Source organism: Chinchilla lanigera, unplaced genomic scaffold (assembly GCF_000276665.1).
Source record: "Chinchilla lanigera isolate Chin_1 unplaced genomic scaffold, ChiLan1.0 scaffold00031, whole genome shotgun sequence".
In the NCBI taxonomy this organism is placed as follows: domain Eukaryota; kingdom Metazoa; phylum Chordata; class Mammalia; order Rodentia; family Chinchillidae; genus Chinchilla; species Chinchilla lanigera.
The window spans coordinates 10,411,036-10,433,711 of record NW_004955432.1 but is presented as its reverse complement, the minus strand read 5'-3'; positions in this window follow the sequence as shown (position 1 = coordinate 10,433,711).

The window sequence follows — 22,676 nt, the reverse complement described above, 5'->3', positions numbered from 1 at the left end:
AAAAAAAAAAAAAAAAAGAAGTAAATGAAAAGAGGTTCAACATTACCATATATGAGGGAAATATAAATTAAAGCTAACATGAAATACTAGTGGAGTGACTGAAATGGGATACAGATAATACTTTGCAGTAAAACAAATGTTCTAAAGCATGAATTTGGTGATTGTTATACAAATATTTAAATTAGTCAAAATTCATTACCCTTAAAATTGATGCATCTTGTTATAAATATCAGTCATATTTATGATATAAAGAAAAATGAAATATTGACAAAGTAATTAACAATAGTGTAATAAAATATGATAAAATTTCATGAGAAAAAGTCTTACGGAATTGTTTTATTATGGAGAAAAATATTGAAGCACATATTTGCAATTATTAAGATATTTTACTTAGAGTGATTTAAAAAATGGAGTTGGGGATAAGGAGAGGACAAATGAGCCGCCTGAGTACTTGGGATTGCAGGTGTGCCCCACCACACCCAGTTATAAAATCAATTTTTATAGCAGTGACCCAGAGACCTTCATCTAATTCTAACCGCGATCGCTTGCCCAGTGTGGATAGTATCAGCAACATGCAGGTTTAAGATGATCCAATTATTTGTTGACTTCTGTGTTGGGTGTGTGGGTGAATGTACAAAAGATGCTCTTAAAATATGCCCAAACTTTAGCAATGGTTGTTAAGGAATGGTGAGATTGTCAGAGATCATAACTTTCTTTTATTGGTATGCATCATTTGAATTTTTATGTAGAAATGCATGATTTTTTAATATCAAATAAAAGGAAACTATTCTTCCTATGAAAAAAATAAACTTGAAATATATTTGTGTGAAAAACCGTACTACAGTAAGGCACACATAAAGTAATCATATATCGCAAATAGCAAAATAAGATGGAAGCGTTGGGATAACAAAGGTGTGGGTGAAAACTAAAGAATAATTTTGGGGATATCTGATGAATTTGAAGATGAATTTTCTACTGTCTACCATGAGAGACTGTCTTGCACATGTGCACAAGAAAATATGTACAGAAATACTCACCGTAGCACTGTCTGTATTGGAGACCAAGTATCTGACTTTCAGGTGAAAGGTAGACAAATAACACAGCACTATGTCTGTAAGAGTTGTATGAACATGGATAACCCTCAAAAAATTTAGATTAAATAAAAAAGAATTTGGAAGGAATAATAAATCTGAGATCATTTATTATAAATCAGGCTGGATGACACACAAAGTAAGATATACATATGTTTACAATTATCTGGTATGTATTAATAATAAAGCCATACTTTAATTATTGATTGAAGATAGTTTATTACTAAGCTACCAAACTTCCATGAGGCATACTTTGTTTAATCATAATTTCACAGCTAACAGAATTTTAAGACTGAGTCTATACCTAAGAATTGATCAAACCAAAGCACAGTAAAATCTGCCATCTTTCTTCATAATCAATACTAATATGTCAATATTGATTGGTCTACAAGTCAAATATGGATTATGAGAACAGAAGAAATTATTGTTTCAGTCAGTACAAAAGTGGTCGGTGGGAAGAGAAAAAGCAAAAGCCTTCCCATGTATCAGATGAACAAATTAATTTACAGTCCTACCTTTTCACATTTTTGGGTTATTAATTCTCCACTTTAATTCCTGGGAAAAGTTTTGGTGGTAATTCTGCCCTTTTTGCTTAAAAATAACCATATTATTTCTGCAGCTTTCCTGAACACCATTCCAGAGAGCAGGTCCAAACTGTTTAAAAACCGATAAATGAGGATAGGGCTCCCCCTATCCTGAATTAAAAATCAGAATGTAAAATCCAAGGAAAACTCGCTAGACTCAGACAGTTGCATAAGAAGGAACAAGACTGTAACATCCTGAAATTTCATAATAAGAATATTTAGTAATCATTATCTATTGTGCATCTTCTGAACTTTGAAAACTTCATCATGAATGGATGCCTTTAAATATGAAAATGTTGACTTATTTCCATAGGGTCGTGATTCATTAGTAGAATTTGAATAAATGAAAAGTGAGACTGTGCTTTTGTGGTCATTTAAAATGGAGCAAGTAAGTTTTATTGTATTTTACTTTATTTATTTTACTTTATTATCTATTTCTTGAACCAGCTCCTACAGTACAACATGAGATCATGGAATGCAGTAATTTATGATCAACAAAGGAGAGGAAAATAATACAAGGTGGGTCATTGAAGGAGCAGAATTCCGAGTCCCGCAGTGCAAATGCCTTTATTATTCTGCTTTCAAATAATGCCTTTAGACGCAAGCAGTAGAGTTATATGTAATGTCTGCTGCTAGATACAAAGCGTAGAAGGAGTCTTCAGAATGATGACTGCAAGATCCCATTTCACAACATTGTTTTTCCCCAAGTTAGACGAAAGATGCAGAATAGGCGGAAGAACTCGGAAGGTAGCGAGCCACAGCCGAGCGGGGTAGGAGAGGCAATCTGATGGCGCCTGCGAGGGGAAGATGTAGATCGTATTATTCGTGGGTACCACCTGCTGGTAGACCCGCAGCGTTGCTACACCGAGGAGGGCACAGAGGGGAAACAGGAAAGCCAGAGCGAACTGAACAAAGACAGAAGGCGAAATGGATGGCTGAACCTCGGTAGACTTTAGAGCGAGCTGGAGGCACTTCTTTTTCGCTCCAAGAACTTCCTTAACAAAATCCTGAGTTTGAAATTGAGAATGTTGTAATAGGAGTGACGTGTAGCGACCGGCTCCACTTTACAACTTTGTACCTTTGTAAACACGAATAACTGCGCATAAATCCAAGCTTCCTACGATACCAATCCTTGACTTTATGGCAATACTTCCGAAAGTATTGCGAGTTTTGTCCTCCGCATCCCGCCGATCGCCCCCAAGAGGAAATTTGACGATGCCTAGAGATATGTTTAACTATCCCAACTGGGAACTGCTACTGACATCTAGTGGGTAGAGGCCAGGGGTGCCGCCAAACGTCAAGAATGTATAGCAGAGACCTCCTAAAACAGCATCGTTCAGCCCCATATGAAAATCTCGTCAAACTTGAGGAATCCTATCGTAGAAGAACCAAGTCAGAGACAGAAATACATAATACTGAGGGTTAGATCATAGCCAACACTCTCTGACATTCATTCCGTTCATAAGCAACTGTCACGTGTAGTGCTTGTACATGGCCAGTCCGCTTCTAAGAGTCTTACACATATTAACAAGTTTGAGTTTCATCACAATCCAAAGAAGCACATGATAGTAGACTCATTTTTTTTTAAATGGGGTTGGGGATAAAGCTCAGAACTAGAGTGCTGGAAGAGCATGGCTGAGGACCAGCACCTTCAAAAAATGGGTGGAAGGGAGCTGAAACACAAACTGGTGTAAATACTAGTCAAAGGGTCAAGCTGGGAGGGCGATAACAGGAATCAGAGTTTGAATCCACTTTACTGTCTTGGTAGGAAACTATACTGTTCCCCTTGTAGTAAACATAGTTTTTAATCTAAGAAGATACCCAAAAGTAGGGTTGCCGTTTCAATGAGTCTTCTACCAGAAACTGAAAAATCCACGTATTGTTATCTACTTCATGCTTTGGTCTTACTCTTTCAAAAGGAAGTTTGGTGTAGTGGGTGGGGAGGAAACCTCTGTTTTTGAATCTAGAAAAACCGGATCCAAGCTTTATTTCTAACTCTGAACTCTGTGGCTTTCTCAACTTTCTATTCTTTGGTTTCCTCCTTGTAACATAAATTTATTAATACTTAAAGACTGTTTGGAAGTCTTATGGTATGTATTATGCCTACCACATAGAGAATATTAAAAGCTATCATTGCCAATAATGGTTTTTATCATTATGATTACAATTAATTGTCTGGAATTTCTTACAAGTACAAAACCAGTTGTGCATTTCTTTTCCCTGACATCTTTTCCTCCCTGCCCTTCATACTGGATATCAAGTTCTAGAAAGACCTTATTATTCCCAGCCTTCCACACTAAATGAAATTAATTCTACGAGCTCTCTATTTATGTAATGAGAAAAGACACTAAAATTGTGTACACAGAAGTACATCTTTCTATTTCATTTTTGGTTGTGATTTGAATTTCTTGAAAATATTTCTCAATTCATTTTTATTATACTGATTCCTCTAGCTTAGCCAATTCAGATATAAATATGTGTCTCCTAAAATATTCCTTTATTTTAAACAAAACAACTCCCTGGTCCCAAATAGAACAACATTGTAAATAATTCATTGTGTGTTTACAATGTCAAATTTGACTCATTAGTTTGTCAGTAGTAGGAATCGAACTCTAGCTTTGAAAGAAGAGTAGATTGTGTACTAATCCACACCACTGTGAAATTCAGGAATACAAGATGGTCCTGATGTTCCTAGCCTGCTTACACAGAAGACACTGCCTTTTTGGCTATCTCTTAGAAACTTTGGTCTCTGCGGTCTTTTCCTCTGGCTTCTTCAAAAACAACAAGGCAATCAACGGTTACCCCAAGTCCAAACCCTTATATTCCATCTCTACTTGCACTTTCCTGTATGCTGACACCCAGAATAGCTAGAGTAATAGAGCAAAACCTATACTACAGAAACTAAGGTTATACAATCCCTTTTCTGTAATGTAATCAAGATAAGGTAGGACATAGTTTTCTAACATAAAAGACATTATAGCTCCTCATAAGAAAATAAGTTTTACATGCTATATCACCCATTTTTTTACTGATCATCATGATAAGTTCAAAATTGTATATTTATGAATAAAGAAATCAATAAAAATCCTCAACTGGAATAAATAAGGAACAGTGGTCATTCAGATTCTCCACCACAAGACAATACCATCCTGGAGGCGTCTTCTTCTGCCTCCTCTACTTTTAAGATCTGAACACTTTCTCTCCTATTCCTTCTCCAATGATAGAATTGGAAATAACCAGGAATGACTAAGAACCCAGGCAGGAAAATCGACTTTTCTTCATGTTGGTGGAAAGAAAGGGCAATACAGAGAGTACAGTTGTAAGAATGAAAGCTGGAAGATACAAGCACAGAACAAGCAGAATGAATGAGAAATCAGCCATTCACTCAGTCCTTCATTCACCACTCTGGGGACCCTATGTGCAACATCTGAACCTCAAGGAGAAGACCTCCTGCACTCTCTTTGGATTGTTTGCTTGTGCTTAGTTAACTAAGGGTAACATGATTTTCTGATGGTTTTGACTACCTTGTGTTCTATTGTAATGGATCAAAGAACAAAGGTGGTAAAGTCACTTCACAAAGTTTGTGGAGGCCCTGTTATATGCTAGGGTCTGTATCATCACTAGAAATAACCAGTTAGTACATTACACACCCTGACAGAGTTAGTGATGGGTTCCCTAACAGTGGATGGGCACTGTATTCTCTCTTTTGTCACTATGATAAAATACTGGAGACAATCAACTTAAAAGGATAAAAGATTCCATTTGTTTCACAGTTTTAAAGCTTTCGGTCCGTATTCACTTAGCAATATTACTTTGGGGTGTGGTAAGGCAAAATATAGTAACAAAGAATGTATAGGGAGTAAAGCTGCTTACCTCCCAGTGGCCAGAACGCAGAGAAACAGAGAGAGAGAGAGAGAGAGAGAGAGAGAGAGAGAGAGAGAGAGAAGGGTGGTCCAGGTTCTCGATGTAGTATCCACTTGAAGACCACAACCCAATGACTTACTTCTTCCCAACCTTCTACAGGATCCATCACTCAATACTACGGTCTCAAATTGCATCCATTTACCTAAGAAGGCATCAGATTTGCCCTTATTTATGGCAGAGTCCTACTCTATTGTGTGAAAATACCACATTTTCTTTATCCATGTATCTGTTGATGGACATATACTCTGCTTCCAATATTTACCTTTTTTATTATACTTGTACTGCTATAAAAATGGCTGTACGTGCATCTCTTAATATGATGACTTGAAGACACCTAGAAAGAGAATAATTGGGTCAAATAGAATTTCTAATTTTGGTTTTTTGAGGTGTCTCTCTACATATTTCCACAGTGGTTATACTAGTTTACATTCCCATCAACAATGCAGAGGAGGTCCTTTTCCCCATAGCCTTGCCAGTACCGTTATTTGTTTTCTTAATGATGGCCATCCATTCTGGAGTAAGATAGAGTCTCGGTCTTCTTTGAATTTGCACTTCTCTAATGCCAGTGCTGTTGAATATCTTTTATATATTTATTAGCCCTTGTACTTCTCCTTCTGAAAGTGTGTTATTTCAGCTGCCCATATTTTGATTGTTTCTCTTATTTTGAGGGACCTATATTTTTTAGTTCTTTATAAATTCCAGATGTTAGCCATCTGTCTAATAAATAGCTGGCAAAAATTTTTTTCCCATTCTGTAGGTTGTCTCTTCACTCAGTTGGTTGTTTCCTTTGTAGAAGTATTTTAATTTCACATGAACCCATTTGATTTGAAGAGAAAAATGATGAAAATAGAGCTTTCACAAATCAGAAGAGGACTAAGAGTTAGAAAAAACAGGGAAAGAGGGGAGGAGTAGGGAATGGAAAAAAAAGAAGAAAAATTGAGATGTATTCATACTAACATCAACGACTAATGATAAATATAATTCTTCTGTACTGCAAACATGTACTAATAAAGCACTCAAGCAATTTAAAATAAAAACTTGTTATAAACATGTGCCTGTTGGGTGTGGTGGCACCTTCCTATAATCTCAGCACTCAGGAGGCTGAGGCAGGAGGATCACTGTGAATTCAAGGCCAGCCTGAACTACACAGGGGATCTTGTCTCAAAAAAATAAAAGACAAACATATGATTACTAAGAGCAATGTAGAAAGAAGCCAGGGTCAAATCAGAAGCAACAATGAAATTGACTTAATGTTTAATGTTTTGGGCATAAATCTGCATTTTCTGAAATCTTCTCCCTGATAAAATGGAACAGGTTCTAGAACACAGAGGCGGAGGTTGGACCCAGAGGTGACAATGGCACCAGATACAGAAGGAGTAAAGTTACAGAGTCACTGAGCAGGCTTTTATGACTAGAATGAAATTTTACCTTCCTCTAATTCACTATATGTAACATATCAACAATTTTTAAATATTAGCCTTAGTGATCACAGGGCAATACTGATCAAATTCCTTGTCAAATCCCTATTTTTCTGAGGACCTAACTTCTAAAGTGTTAGAACTAAATTAACACAAACGGCAAAGAAACACATACATTGGCCGTTATTGGCTATGACAGCCCAACCTGAAGGGACTATCCTTACGCATGAGAATTTTGAGTTCTGATCATTATTTTATCTGTGTGGTATTATTTGCTTTATTACTGAAATATTTGTCTCAAATGTTTTAGTATTAGATAGTATGAGATATCCACTGTTTTTCAAGCTGCTTTGCTTGCTCCTGAAGCCCTATCATATGTCATTAAAGAAACAGTTTCAATTTGAAAAACTCAGTTTTAAAGAAAAAAAAATAATGACTTTTTTGATCTCCAGAGACACCGGCGCAATGGCTAAACTTGGAAAAGAATATTCCCATGTCCTCTCTCTTCCTTTCCCTTCCATATGTGATGAGTTTCATGAATACTCTCTGGAGACCCATGCCGCGTGAAGTTACAGTGGATATTGAGTTCATTCGCCTAAACCAACTCCTTCTTAAGAAGCTTTTGTATATTCACAATAGTAATTAAACTCCTTGGTTAGACTCTTTCTGCAAATGTAAAGCCTAAATTCTAGGTTTTTTTTAAAAAAAAAAAAAAACGATCTTACCATCTCACCTACAGGGAGCACTTTTAGAACAAAAGGGTCAAATGTGTGTTTGGCAGTTGATAATTTGCAGAATTGAGTTCCATCCATCTTGTATGGCAGCCCCTGAAGGACGACAGTGAGAGCCACTGGGTAAGGAGGGCGTCCTGTGGCTACACCACAGTGCATGGCTTTTGCTGTCGTGCTCACAGTCAAGAGATTATAAAAAGCAAGAGGTGAGGACTATGTTGACAGGTGCTGAGCTTTGTTGTAACAAATGTTTAAGGGCATGTTCTCTAGGTAGTTTTGCCTCTTACACAATCTGCCCTTCACTTCCTTAATGCTTTAAGGTTAGAAGCCAAGCTATAATAATAAATCATAAATAATTCCTACAACAGGAAGTTTTGAGTAAGTATGAAAATATTTTATGATACCGTATACTTATCAGCTGATTGATTTCACTTACAAAATGCGTATCTCTGAGCAAAGATTCAGAAAGGTATGATGTAATCCTTTAATGATGGATTCATTGGTTTCTGAGTCCTGGTCACAGGAAAAGATGGGAAATGAGACTCATAAGGGGTCAATTTCTCATGGTCACAGCATTTTCTTTCTCATCGTACTTACAAAATAAACATGCATCCGTCATATACCCACAAAAAAGCAATGATCAAAATTATAATGTTCATGTACGGACATTTAAGGTTTTGGGTAAAGAGTGGCTTCAATTAAGAGATTTGCAGTATACATTATTTTTCAGTTCTTATTTTCTTGAAGAATTGTATGATCCTCAACATAAAATGGAGATTTGCAGGATAGTTGTAGTGGCAGGCACGAAGGCAATTTTAATTCTCTACCACCTACTCTATCTAGTAACAAGAAAATGTCTGTAGTCAACAATGAACTAGCTCAAGCCTGCTATCACAAATACCCTTGGTATAAAGTAATTTTAAGGAAACAACTTTTAAATAGGTATTATGCCATAGTGGTCAAAGGACTTTGGGTGTGTGTCATGTGTGTTTAAATCTAGCTCTGTAACTCATTGCCTGTGTGATCTAGCAAACTGCTCAACAGCTTCCTTCCCATTTCTTGGTGTGTAGAGTGAGCATAATAACTTGTGTGCTAATAGAATGATTTCCAAGTACAAAATAAGATAATGCCTGCGGTGCATGGGTAACAGCACCCGTCGCTGTGTGAGAAAATGTGAGTTATGCATAGTTTAATGTATTGTGCTTCAATTTATTTTTACTGTTGTACCAGATGAGTCTAAAGATTTTATTTTCTCCATTAGGTTTGATTCTTCACTTTAGTTAATATCAATAGAGTCTATACTATTTTTTATTAAGGTAAGTCAATACAATATTTGATTACCAAAAAAAAAAAAAAATGAAATCGAATTGTAGGTGCCAAAGTTCTTAAGAAATCATAAAAGCATTTTAGACACAAAGGCCACTATATTCCTATAGCCCACACAGAGTCATCCTTGCTTTTCATTTTTATTTTTGTCTTTGTTTTTGTCTTGTTTAAACTAATCAATATAACTATATACATGGATTAACTCAATAATCATACTAAACTACTCCAAAAAGCTACTCAGCTGGTAATCCAAGTGAATGGTATCTCTGGTATTTCTTGTTCTTAAGAAGTGGGGGTGGAAGCATGTCTGCTAGAGACAACTCCCTCACTGAACGTTCTTTTGTACATATCAGAGATATAGTCTTCTATTATGAGTGAGACAACATGATTTATTTTTGAAGGAATGTTTCTAATCATAAATAGGATACATTTAACAGACATCACTTTCCATGCGAATAGCTTGAAGAGACTTCTAGCAATAATAGTAGTGCTCATTTCATCCCTTAGATGTCACTTAAAGAGCTTGATTTTGTGAATGTATAAAATTGTCATTCCTTTGTTTTGATTTAGGAGGCAATTGCAATTTAAGAAGAGTTACAATTGCTGATGCTTCTTTTCCCTTGTACTGTATAGGACTCATGAACATGTGCTTTGGAATTAGAGGTATGGGAAAAATTATTATGATACAGTTATTCAGAAACATTTTTTAAAAGAAATCAGGATACCTCTTGTAATTCAGTCAAATGCTTCTAGTTGATTTCTGGAAATGAAAACTTATAAACTTTCTCATATCACTTACCAGTAAGTTTATTTATGATTACAGCTGGGACCAATTTACACTTTCCCAACGCCGTCAGTTGTAAAATAGTCAACATTTCCATAGTGATCTTCTAGATGTATTCATTCTCCAGTGGAAGAGACAATAGACTAAACTGCCTGTACCAACACAAAGGTAAAGCCTATTATAAGAAAATAGTCAAAACACAAATCCTATTTCAATGGCATATACAGGAAACACATTTCCAAAATTACTTATTAATTCAGTACCAATAGATGAAATAGAGTAATACTGATGTCATTTTGTGGAAGATGCCTTGAAATTCAATTTTATGAAAAATTTTTTCAGAACTTGTATTAGCTTTTATATTCTAGAATATCAATATAAAAACACAGTACCTGGTTTTCAAAATAAACACCTCCCCTAAAGAGCTATCCTAAGCTCTACCAAACATTTGTTTCTAGCATACACATCCTGATAACATCCTGGGTATCATAGGTTACCCCTGTTGTAATTCTTGTGTTTCCCTGAAGTACATAATAGACTGCTCACCAGTGCCTATCTAAATAAACATTCTTTTTAATCTCTCCAACTCCTGCTTATTAAGCCTTGTAAGTACTCAACAGTTCACTCAACATTTAATTTACTTGTAATTTTATTTTAAAAAGCAAATCTGTAACTTTAAAGGCCTTCACAAGCTGGGTATCGGAGTGCAGCACTCTCACAGGCTGAGGTACATGGGTGTCGGGTTGAAGCCTAGCCATAGAAACTTAGTGAGACCCTGTCTCACAATTCTTTTTAAAAACAATAATGGTAAAAAGAGCTGGGGATGTAGCTCAGTGTGAAAGCCCTGGGTTGAATACCTCATGCCAAAAAAAAAAAAAAGAAGAAGAAGAAAAGGAAAGAAACCAACTTCATACAATTGCTGTTATCACTGAGGGGCTTCTAAACACTGCTTCTTAATCTTTTGACATTTTCTAAGTTGGCAACTATAGCATTAACAAATCTCCATAATAATTAAAATATGAAAAAGTGCATCCATACTATAAAATAATTTGCAGTGTTTTATTTTATAAACATATCAGAAATGCAAAAGACATTGGGCATCCTTGAAAGTAATTTTTAAATCACTAACCTGATAGATTTTCTTATACATGGGCCCAGCATTAGTACTAGAATAAATATATTACTATCTTTTCTATTATGATAAAGTTTAATTATTGTGGCCTTGGGTAATATTAAGGCTACCTTAAAGTAAGCTGTACCCGGGATATCTTTGTGAACATGTAATTTTTTTTTACTTGTAGGCAGCGTGAAGCATTGGGGTCTCTGTGATCATTTACATTAGATGATTAATTGTAATGTGCATCCCTCCTCAAGGTAAGTAAATTAACCTTGTCATTAAAGTTTATTTTGTCTTAAATATATTTTGTGGTCTTGATGATTTGAATTATTCATGATATACCATAGTACATTAGCAAAGACCAAATAAGAATAATCTTCCACAACCTCATCAGCAATCCTCAATTTATTCATTTGTCCTCAGTAGATTTGTTCACATTCATTTTAAATACTTGTTACATAATTGTGAATGTTCCTGTCTCCATGGCGAGAATATAAGGGAAATGTTTTTCATCATACAGACTTCTTTGCTTCATTTTGTTAAAATCCATGCAAGCCTCTTTTTTCCTGATCTTGTTTTTACTTAAAGAAATCTATACCCATGAAGGAAGCATCCCCAGCGCTGGTCTTTACCACTGGTCAACATTTATCTTCTCAGACTATGGTCTCCTGTTTTCCTTGCAAATGTTCTGCATTTGACACTTACATAGATTTTTATCAAGTCCCCCTGTAACTTTCCATGCATATTTTAAAATCAAATTACTGAGGAAAATATTATCCCAAATTTTGTTCAAGTAAGATATAAACCCAAGAATTAATTACTAAAAAAGGGCATTGACGTGTTGTCTTTATTCTATTCCTCAGGAACGGAAAGCAAAGCCAGATGAGACACAAACAACAACTATTAGTAAGCATTGTTCTAATCACGTGTTGCATATTTTAACTTTTGCAGTACTCATGAAACTTAATGGAACAGATACTGACATTAATCACACTCATTCTCCCATAAGAAGAATGCAAAGAGAAAGATTAGGCAATTTTCCTAATTCAAAAATTCTAATTTCAGAGCCTGTGAGTTTGATCATGGCATATCCTGCTTCTTTGTGTGATTAACACTGCTAAACTTTTATGTATTTTGTAACCTACTCATAAATAAGATTTACTCATATTTGACAGTACCTAGAAAAGCAATGCTAACTTAGAATTTTATCAATATCTTAAACTAGAAAAACTCAGAGATTGGATTTTCAATATGTTTTATTTTAAAAAAGAATACCAGGAATTTATGTTTCAACATCAGAGCTATTTTAGAAATCATATGGATTGTCAAGGCATATTCCATTATTTTTATTTAAATTAATCCTTTTGCGTGGCAGGAGACCTGGAATTAGAAGAGAAACCAGAAGTCCCAGCTCTGGCCACAATATTGCCCACCAGTAGCTAGCTGGTAGATGTCACTTATATATATAGATATATACCCATTTCTTCATCTGAAAAGAAAATCTCTTCTGAACATTAATGTAGGTTTTACCTAATTCACTGCCTTGTTCTAAAGACAAATGAGATCACATGTTGGAAACATGTTGTTAGATATAGAAAAATATCTATAAGTTGTATAGATATTTTATACACAGTGGTACATAGTGAAAGCTATTATGAATTATGGTGAAGTGTCTCTTTAATGTATTTCCTAGTTATAGGATCTTGACAAATTCTTTAAGTTCTCTAATATTCCATTTTCTCAAATGTAAAAAAAGCTACACCTAACTTTCTAGGATTTTTGTCCGCCTTATGGGAGATAATACTATGTATAATTGACTTTTTTCAAACATAGATCTTGAGACAAAAACTCAAGTATAAATAATGTAATGAAATATACAGAAATAAGACAAGAAAGAAAATAATAAAATGTGATCATCTTGGTTACTAAAATTTAGACTGCCCCGGGGAAGTCTGAGGAATGGCATTAAAAAATTATATATATATATATATATATATATATGTATTTACATATATATCATTATCATTGTATATAATGTTATTTCTTCATTCAGACAGTTTCCATTAATGTCTTTAAGTTAACTGATTCTCTCAGTACTCATGTCCATTCACTGACCAAACCCATGAAACCATTTTTTTAATTTTTTATATTATAATTTTTATTTCTAGAATTTCTACCTGGTTCTTTCCTACAGTTTCCATTTCTCTGCCCAAGTTCTCCATCTGTTAACACTTCTTCCCTATCTTTCCTAATTACTATTGTTGTGTAATAAATTTCTTACACACTCAGCAGCTGAAAATAGCCCTTCTAATTTGTCTGTGAATTTAAAGTAATTGAGGGAAGACTCAGCTCTTATGGTCTCTTGTGTGGTCATAGTTAGATGTCAGCTGTGGCTGCCACCATCTGAAGGCTTTCTTGGGCTGGTCATCAAGGTGCCTTAACCCATAGTAGACAATTGATACTTGGATGGCCCCTGTGAGGTTAGGTAGCGCTATTCACCGGAGTATCTACATGTGTCATCTTCAGGATGGCAGTGTGAGGGTAGTCAAGTGTTTTATCTTGTCCAAGAGGACAAGAAAGAAGCTTCATAGTTTGCTCAGGGGTAATTGCAGGAGTCATATCAAAGTAATTTTGCCATATGTTATTGTTTGGAGCAAATAAATGTCCTGTCTGTATTCAAGATGAAGTAAAGTATGACCTCTTAATGCAGTATGTCAGAGAATTTGGGGACCATGTTTTCAAATCAACACACCACTGCTCCCTCTAAATTATTTAGGGTATTCATCGTAGTTTTTCTTTAAGACGTTGTCAGCTAATTCCAATATCCGTGTCATCTGTAGGTCTGTTTCAATTAACTCTTCCTTCTCTTAACTATGGTTGACATTTTTCTGCCTCTTCATATAGTCTGAGATTTCTAATTAAATGTCAAGCATTGGGTCTAAAAGGGGCAGCAGGAAAGAATGTAGATAAAGTCACCTAGGAATAGACTGCTCCTTCCTCAGACAGGCCACTAGTTCTACGGTCTGTCTTGGCTTTATTGCAGCTTTGGTTAGACACAATTCACTGCTGATTTGGTATAAAGGGTTGATGGAGAATTTCCTTTGCTTTCTGACTCTCTACCCATCTTTCTGGGTAACAGTTTCCCAGAGGCTTATACTTAAGAAAGGTTGTATCTATCTTAGCAGTCCACTCTTTTGCAGTCAAGTAGGGTTCTATGCACCTTGGAGATATTCCTCTTAGCTGTCTTTCCCCATTTCTAACTGTTGCTCTGCAATCAGTGGAGATCCCATGCAAAATAATTTATAGATATGTGTGGACTTGCTTTGGGACTGAGATTCTCAGAAACAGAATCTTTCATTGTCATCTATATGTGGCCATTAAAAGTTTATGAAAAGTTTGGTTGCTTGGCTGTTTTTTCCTAGGCCTCTTTATTGGATGCTTTTCCCCTTCTCCCAATATGACCCGAAGGATAACAGCAGGCATAGATAGGTTCTCTCCTAAGAAAGGGGTATTTTGTTTTAGAATTTAGTTCCTTTGGATTTCTTTCCAACGTCAAGTCTCTGAAGAATTTTTAAATGACTTTGGGTTTTATAATAGATTATATGATTTTTTGGTTTTAGAGGTGAGGATGATAGTCTTTTTTCAATATTATACATTGGGAAATGATTTTTTAATGGAAACTTCCCTGTTATATGTAGCATGACCTTACCCTACAATGTTAGAGGTCTGCATTGTGATTTTCCTCTTGGAGCTGTCTAAGGGCACCACACGTTGAGTACTTTGACAGTATTTCTCTGGGGCAGGAACATGAATGCCTGCTCTTGGACATTGCTAGTGCAGATGCACTATTTCTGATCTTGATTCTTGATTGGAACTGAAAGAAATACTCTTGTCAGATCAATTATCATACACCATGTGCCAAAGCAAAATCATCTTCTAGTGAAGATCACTATCACTCCTGGCACAACAGTTATAATTAGGAATAACAATTTGTTGAAGTTTTCAGAAGTGCACCATTGTCTTCCATGGTCCATCTGGGGTTTTCAACATTCTTTAATTTGTTTTTAATGTGGTACCAACTGTGCCACTCTCCCTAGGATCCTTCTAATTTAATATCTTGCATGGTAGGATGAAGTTCATAATGGTTATTATTCCAAAGGTCAAGTAAGTAATATGAGAATTCCATCGGTTATTAAATATAACCACCCTTTTAAGCACAAAGTGATTAGAGAAACAAGCACAGATCAGTCCATGAACCCATTTGAGCCACTCTCAGGTAGAGTCTAGATCTAGTAGTTTCCCTATTCCTGTATCAGCTTTCCAGTGAGTCAGAGAAGGCCCCTTCCAACACCTATACATTATCACTTTCATGGAATTCACCTCTTGTTTCTTGTATGCTTATCCACATGATCTCATCATATCTTTAGTTTGTGGGTCACTTAACCTACAGCCGTCTGCATATGGCCTACACAAGAAGCAATGCTTGAAACTTTGCTGAGTGTCTTCTGACCTCTCCATGAATATATTTGTTTTCTATAATCAAAGGTATACCCTAACTATCTATAGAGGAGATGACAATAAGGAAAAGAAGAGCTCCAGCCATTGTACTTGGGAAGAACTAGAAAACAATTTTTTTAAAAATCCCTGTTATTCTCTACTTTTCTGTTAACCAAAATAACTGGTAATGCAATTCTCCATTTCTCCCATCATGAAAGATACATGAAAATGTATCATATTGAAGGAATAAATGTGCTAAGCTTCTAATAATCCCATTCATTCCCATCATTACTAGTAAAGTATCCTTCAAATAAAATGTGAAGGGAAGAGCTAAACCTCTAAGATTTCATTAGATTTTCCATGAAATTGACTTTAACAAGCCTAGTACCTTATTCAATTCAAATGAAAGTAATTTTATTCTGTCTCAGTCACCTTTTGGAATTTATAATCTCTGAGGGAAAATTATTTCTTTTTTTCCAAGCATTGCCATGTTATTTTGTTCATTTTAGAGTTTCTAAGTTTGTTAATTGCCAAATTTCACATAGAAGTTCTGATTTTTAACCAAGAAAAAAAAGACAAATATTTTATTCCAGAAATCATATTTAATAGTGTTTCCAAATTACACCAACACATTAGTACTGAATTTTTAGGTCAGTAGATGGATATTGCTAGCCTCTACATTCCTACAGAAATAATCACAATTCAGTAAAACATAGTAATTTTCTTTACTATAGCAAAAACAGAATAGGAGTCAAAGACCTAGTGCTCACTTCAGCAGCATATAGACTAAAATAGTAGTCAAAGATTTAGAGGTTCAGGGCAGATTTTCCTCTAGGGAAAATAGAATTAACTCTTTGAAAGAGAGTAATGAAGCCAGGAAAAAAAAATAGATCATTGTAACTAATTTTCTCTACTCCCTGAGTTGTCTCAGAGTTTTAGGATTTACCTCAGCAAAAGTTTCCTGCTGAGAGAAACTTCTTTCGGAGAGAGTAGAGCTCATGGCCCAAGTTTCCCTCAATTATGAATCACACTATTACTTCACATTTCAAAAATAGTCATCTTATTTAAGGATGCCATAATTTATCTCATATAACATTAAATTTGTCTTTTATTTACATTTTGTTAATAAGGCATCCCTTTTCTTACATTTCCTGCAAACTGTTCTGAAGGCAGAACTATTATAAAGATGACTTGGTAATCTGTTTTTAAAATCAGCTCTACAGCCCTTGTTACAAATATTCCTTTTATGGGTCAACTTATTTTTCAGCTTGCAGTGACAGTGAAAGGATAGAAAGAGATACTGCAAATATATAACATAGCTTGAGTCCACCCCAACAGAATAGAAGTTCTCACTAAGAATATTGGTCATAAACAATTAGGCCATCTGTAGCTCTACCTATGAAAGGACAGTGCGACCCAACAAGGGAAGTCACTAGGGTAAATTTTAGGATGTAGGAATAATGGTGAAGGCATGTTATATTTTATAAATATCTCAGCAAAGCTGAAATAATGTGGGATTAAAAGTTATAACATATATAATATAATTATTTCCTTGCCAAAAAGTGAAATTATCTAAGGATATTAAGACACCTGGACTTTTTGATAGTAGAAAAAAGTTAGATAACTTTTAATGTAGAAAAAGAGAAACCATTTCTATTTCTCTTTAAATTTATATTAAAATATTTTATTTTGTATGCAATGCATATACCAGTAAATCCAGGTAATTGTTTCTATCAGATAACAAGATGTCCACAGAGATGAGTTACATGTGAAAACTGATTTTGGTTTATTGTTAGAAATAGGTCATTTGGAGGGATCTCCAACTGCACAAAGGAGCCAACCACGATGAAATGAGCTTAGTCATGCACCCTAAGGGTGCATAGGATGGATAGTTATTTCAAGAAATTATCCAAATATTCAAGTAAAAAATAGGATGACATTGAGGAATGAGATATATTTTGAAGTTCTTTCAAAAGAGTAAGGTCTCTAAGCTGTGTGTGCTCAAATAAAAAGAATTCTGTAGAATCTTTAAACCTTAAATTGGATAAAAACAGATCATAAGACTGCAAAGGAAAAATGAACAAAGAATGAAAATGGTCTTTTAGTGAACAGTTTAAATCCAACTTCTCATTTGGCATTCTGAACATTACTGGTCACTCTCAGGAAAAGAGTATACTTTGCTTGAAAAAGAATTTCTCTTTGTGAGAACCTGAACAACCCATGTTGAACTTGAACTCAGCATGTTGTAAACCACCAGGCCTGTAGAAGCCTGAGGAGTATTTATTCTGGGACAGTGGTCTATTTCCCTATTCCTTTCTTGATAATTTTGATAGTACACTTTGGTGATAAAATTCTTTACAAATGGGAAATAAATACTTTCACATCTCCTACACATGGGCATATGTCTGTCCATAAAGAGAGAAATTTTTTCGAATGACTCTTTGAACCTTTGCTAAATGTAATGTTTATGTAATCAAAATGTTAATAAACACCCATTTTTCAAGTCTTTTTCCCCAAAGCTCAATATTAAAAACTATAGTTTTTTCATGATGGCCAGGTAAACATATGCATGTTCTTACACACACATGCACGCACACACATTTAAAATAAAAACCTCCTGTGCAATAAAACGTGATATTCTCCATTCTGCTGTGGTTAAGTTGCTATTAAACTAACATAGTTTATATTTTAATTGCTTGTCTAAATTTATTAAATTCATAACACAGACTATATTCTTCAGTTTGGGAAGCACTGCTGAAAAGAAACCCAAAATATTACCTAGACACCTGATTCAAATGGGAGAAAGCCAAGGAAAGGGGCTTTCTGCAAAGGAAAATGGGATCTTTAGAAAAAGTACCCCCTTTCTTCGGGAGAACTTGCCCACACAACTGAAATTGAAACTGTGTCAGACACAATACATGTCCCACTATCTGCTTTAAACAACCAGTAAAGACTGATGGCAAATGTCTAGAACTTTCCAGTATAGGAAATCTGCATTGCTTACTTGAACTCACCATGCAGGTCCCTTTATTGTTTCCAGAGCGAAAGGTACCAAATGTAGAAGAATCCAAAAGTCTGATTCTTTGCCTGGAATAAGGCTCCTGAGAGAACAGGGTACAGCCAAGTAGGTTGTCCAACTGTAGCCCATAGGCCACTGGCTCTCTCAACTTTTTTTATGCTATTCATGACAAATCTTTTTTTAAAAGTTTTGTTGCTTATATACGTTAACTATACTATATATTTTGTATGCAGGCTAAGGCAATTCCTCCGTACTCAATGGAAAACCAAAAAATTGGATGCAACTGCAGCCACAAGACTGAGATGCCAGTGTGAAGTTAATATTGCAACATTCTTATCAACACGATGGTATCAATATCAATGTCAAATAAGATGAGTGTCCCGATAGACAGCTGACAGAGGCAAGAGTCACACAAAACAGGCCCCTGGGACATAGGCCTTACTATCTTTATGTAAAAAATTATTTGGACCATTTTACAAGTGCCTAAAACTGTTTTGCATTTATTGCATTTAGATTCTCATTTGCTTTTTTTTTTTTCATGTTCTTTTATCTTCTTATACCACAAGTTCCCAGGCATGCTTCCTCCATTTTGATCATCATATACATATGTATCTATTCTTTTTTTATTACAAATTAAAATTCTCTAGCCCTTGAAACCCATCAAAAGAAAAACTATAAACCGGACACGATTCTTCTCATTCTAAAAAAAAATAAAAGCAGCAGAATTGCATGTCTAAGAGATTTTTCCCCATTTAAAATATTTTTCTGAAAGAAAATTATTTGTGGGGTTAGTTAAGGATTTAGCAGCACGCTTTACTTTACGTGGCCCATTATCCGGCATTAGACATTATCTGAATGTGGATTTCATTCTAGCAAAAAAAAGAGTAAAGGAATCATTGTTTAAAAACCACATCTTATTCAGGCTTTTGAAGTTTTCATACATACTGAAGAGAAACTTAAGAACCCAAAGGTTTAATGCACCCATATTGAATAAAGAAGAGTCTCTCCCTGGTGTGCTTAGAGAAAAGAAAGACCAAAAGACAAGAGAAAAGAGAAAATTCAATAATACAAGCTACACTGAATTCAATACACATGTTGAGTTATTCTAAGCAAATACATTTTGATATGCCCTAACATTCTAGTCAATGAAAACATTTCTGCAAAATTATAAAAAAGGCTTTTTATGGCATAAAATTTAAAAATATGAAAAAGAAGATACAGAGAGAGATGGTGTATGAATGTATCCCCATTTCCCAACAAAATACAGAGACAAACAAATCATATTGCTCTTTTTAAAGAAGTTTCATAAGTTTTCTCAGCTGGAAGCATAATTTATAATTAAAATTTTCATACTTCACAGAAAATGTAATTTGGTCCAAATATTTACAACACATTTTAAATAATTATTCACTGAGTAATATGCTACTTATCTTATATCATCTCACATCCAGATTTGGATTACACATTTGAATGCAAGCTACCTGAAACTATAATAACACCAGGTTTATTTAGGTGTGTAAATCTGCCTTCTAACAACAAAGACTTAAGTGAAATTAAGGAGACTATGATTGAAAGTACCTTGAACTTTTAAGTATGTATTCTATTGTCATGTGTATATGAAAACTTTATACTAGCACTATTTTTCTTTTCAGTATAAAATTAGCCATTTTTAGTCAACGATGTCATTAACAAGTATAATATGCCTAGAGTTAGATCTTCTCAATAGTAATATTGAGAGTCTTAGAGTTAGCTGGGTATTAAAAAAACTTAATTACTTTAGTCTTCAAAGAGATTCTGCATCATTTCTCACAACGACACGACAAATCATGTGTGACTTGGTTCCAAATACTATAGACCTATATTATTAATCTTTGAATGCCAAAAAGAAATTAGGATTAAAAACCTCCCAATTCTGTCTTTAATCACTGGGAAATATTTATGAAATGATATTGATGGACAATCTGAGTTTGTTCTTTGTTGTTACAATAGTTTTTCAACTTTATTATAAAATTTTTGCTCTGTACTGTCTTAATATGAAATAACATCTTATTGAGTGAATACAAAGCATTACTAAAATGAAGGCATGATTTTCCGATATGCATAGGGTTGGGATCCAGGTAATTCTGGGATTTTAAGTCCTGAGACCTGCAGAAAAGTGACTTGGAGGGAACAAGCATCTTGCCACAGCCAGAACTCCTTTGTTTAAAGAAATATAAGGAGCTCATTCTTAATCCTCAACCCAAGAGGACGCGACTGTCCTTGTGGCTCCATTCCTACATGGATTCAGCAAAGTTCCTCAATATTAAATTGTCAGTAGGTGTCAAAAGTTGGTATTTTCTAGGGCCAATAGAGCCTCAATCCAAACTATTCACACCATCCTTGAGGGCTGTCAGAGATTTTGCTAGCATATTTTATTTTGTGATGGTTTTTCTTATTTATTGATTTTTTAAAGCATCACTGAGAACTTTCATATAAAAATGTTAGTTTCTATGGAAATAGAAATTTTCTGACACTGGGAGAGGTTTGACTGCATGAGTTGGTTAAGCATCCATTTATTCTGGTGTATATTATTGGCTGATGGTTGTAATTAGGCAGAAAGAGAGAAAGGTAGGATATAGAAAACGTGGCAAATTCTTGACTTGGTAAGGTATCATTAAGCTACCTTCATGTCTTATCTTTGTTTTTTTTTTGTTGTTGTTTTTTTTTTGGTTTTTTTTTTTGGTTTTTCTCCGGTACCAGGAACTGAACTCACGACCTTGCGCTTGCAAGGCAGGCGCTTTTGCCGCTGAGCTAAATCCCCAGCCCCATGTCTTATCTTTGTTGTAGAAGCTTCTGGGGCATTATAAAATATTTAAGGGTGTGGTGGCCACAATGATTTCACCAATTCTTTCACAGCACTTCTTTCAAGTAGCAGAGTTTTCTTTTCCTGGTCTTGAGAGTGAATTAGATATAGTGACTCTTTTCCAACCAGTAGTATGTAGCACAAGTTAAGGTTAGTGGCATCCAACATCAGGACATAAAAGATATCTGGCATTCTTTTTGGTCTCTTCTATTGGTTCAAAAATCCCAGGAGAGCTAGCATGTCAGAAAGGACACTAAAGGAGCTCCAGAAGATGTTCACTGGATAAACGGAGGCCTCTTCCAACTCACAGGAGTGAGCCATCATGAAAGCTGAGTTTCCAGCCCTGGTGGGACCTCCCAACTATTGGGGCATCAGCTGACACCTTCAATGCAGCCTCATGAGAGCCTCAGAACCACAGTTACTCAGCTTAGCCTTTCCTGGATTCCTAGCTCCCAGAAACTATGTCAGATAATAAATGCTTTTTTTTAGGCTGCTAATATAACAGAAGAAGAGGGTTAGACGGTGAGCACAGAACAGATGAGCCGCTTATATCATTAATCCCAGATGTACAAAACGAAGGATTTTTGACAGTGCTCAGAAAAATCACCCCCACTGTGAAGCTACTACTTGCTGATATTTACCTATTAATCGCACTAAAGGACTGGCTTCCCACTGGGCTGATAACAGACATAACTTTCAACTCCATAGAGCTAGGAGAAGAAAGAACACAGTAAGTAAAAATTTATATTATGGAGAAAAGACCTAAAACTCCTACTCTTCAATCTGTCTATGCCTTCCTATGCCTCAAGAAAAGAGAATCAGATGAAAAATATTGTACCATCAAGGAAGAACAAGTGTTAAACAGTGAATTTCCAGGGAAGGAGCTATGGGTTAAACGTCTGGTACAGAGAGGTGTAGGCCCTTTCAGACAATTCCCAGAAACCTGGTTGTGCTAAGACTTGGGTTATGACAACACAGTGTGTTCATAGCCTTTTCACGCTTTGCAGTGTTTTTTTCTTCTAGTCACATGTCTAATGGCCTGCACCCTTGACTATCAAGAAAATATTTAAACAGGCAACTCAAAGCAGTCCCATTTGCAGCCATAGGGCAAATCTTTCTTCTCCTCCTCCTGTCTCTTTCTCTGTTTCTCACTCTGTCTCTCTGTCTCTCTGTCTCTGTCCATATATATATATATATATAATACATATATAAAATCAGCAGTACAGTAGTGAGATGAAAGGTTCAGTTTTGAGGGGGAAGAGTAGTATGCACCATGTAGACAGAAAGCTTTTCCATGAAATCCAACCCATTAATTTGCACTGAGTTTCAGAGCAAAACAAACA